This window comes from Camelina sativa, chromosome 5, assembly GCF_000633955.1.
Source record: "Camelina sativa cultivar DH55 chromosome 5, Cs, whole genome shotgun sequence".
NCBI classification, from domain to species: domain Eukaryota; kingdom Viridiplantae; phylum Streptophyta; class Magnoliopsida; order Brassicales; family Brassicaceae; genus Camelina; species Camelina sativa.
In genome coordinates, this window is record NC_025689.1 from 21295722 (window position 1) to 21297530 (window position 1809).

Genomic DNA, 1809 nt, shown 5'->3' on the forward strand with positions numbered 1-1809 from the left:
CTTTTTGTTGTAGAACTTTGCGGCAGCTTGCTGGTAGTTCTGGATGTGCAGCAGAGCCTGATCGCGCTCTTCTTCGATGAAAAGGAGTCTGTCACATAGCATTTTGTCATTCAGCTCCGGATTGTGTACAAGCATAGATCGTCGGAGTGTCGGGATTCCCACTTCGGCTGGTGCGAGTGCCTCCATACCGTACGCGAGTGAAAACGGGGTTCGTCCGGTGGAAGTGCGCGGGGAAGTTCGGTGAGACCACAAAACACCGTCGAGTTCGTCTGCCCAGAGTCCTTTCTTCGCGTCGAGACGTTTCTTAATCCCAGCGAGGATTGTCTTGTTTGTTGCTTCTGCTTGTTCGTTACCCTGCGGGTATCGTGGAGTTGACTTGCTAAGACGTATCCGCCATCCAGCACAGAAACCTTCAAACTGGAGAGAAGTGAATTGTGGGCCGTTGTCACATACGATTTCGTAAGGGAGTCCGTGTCTGCATATAATATTCTTCCACACAAAGTTCTGGACTTCATTAGCTTCGAGCGAGGCATACGATTCCGCTTCAACCCACTTGGTAAAGTAGTCCGTCATAATGAGGAGATACTTCTTTTGATTCGACGGAGTTAGGGGGCCGACGATGTCCATTGCCCATCGCATGAAGGGGTAAGGTGGGGATGTGGTTCGCAGGAGTTCTGTCGGAGAATGGATGAATGGTGCATGTCGCTGACATTTTTCACACTTATTTGCAAATGCAGTACAATCGGCCACCATGGTCGGCCAGAAATGACCGTTGCGGCGAATTCGAAGCGCCAATGCTCGCCCTCCCGAGTGGTTACCTCCAGCGCCTTCGTGGACCTCTCGCATGATGTCATTGACGTCCTTTGTATTTACACAGATGAGGAGTGCGCCATTGGCCTCCCAATGGAACAAGCTGCCATCCAACAGCGTGTAATGTGCGCTCTTGACGCGAAGACGTCGTGCTTCCCACTTGTCTTTTGGCATGATTCCATCCGCGATGAATGCTATAATCTCAGTTTGCCAATCTTCTTGTCTTTTGGAAGCGGGTGGTGCAGGTACGGTGGTAACTGGAGGTGCCGGGGTTGGAATGGGCGTGGCGTTAGTGTTTACGTTCGTGGGCGTTGAGGCTGAAATAGATGTTGCGGAGGCGTTCGCGTTTGTGTTTGTTGAGGCTGATCTCGTTACTGCCAAGGCGATTGCAAAGACGCTCGGGTCTGTCATGGAGACTGTTGCGGGTGCGGTTCCAAGGGACGTAGCTGGAGCGGGATTAAACAGGTTGACGTTAATACTTGGTTGATCGATGCTCTCCACAGGAATTACTCGTCGGAGATCGGGATCGGACGTAGAAGCAAGCGTTGCAAGTGCGTCCGCTGGAGCATTATCGCTGCGTGGAATTTTGACGAGCTCAAAGAACTCGAAGTGCTGTGAGAGGTCGCGGACGACTTTCAGATAAGCATCCCTGCGTGCGTGTCTTGTTGCGTAATCTCCACTAAATTGATGTGTCACAAGCTGTGAATCACAATAAGCTTGGATCTTTTTAACGCCGATTCCATGTGCGAGACGCAGTCCAGCAATTAGTGCTTCATACTCTGTGTCGTTGTTAGAAGCAGAGAAAGCAAGGCGGAACGACTGCTCCAATATTTCGCCAGTCGGCGAGGTTAGGCGTACGCCTGCTCCCGAACCCATCTTCGACGAAGCGCCATCAACATGAAGTGACCATATCTCGGGTGGAGGTGAGTCAGCTTCGAGTTCAGGAGAGAGTTCTACGAGAAAATCCGCGAGAACCTGTGACTTAGCGCATGTGCGATT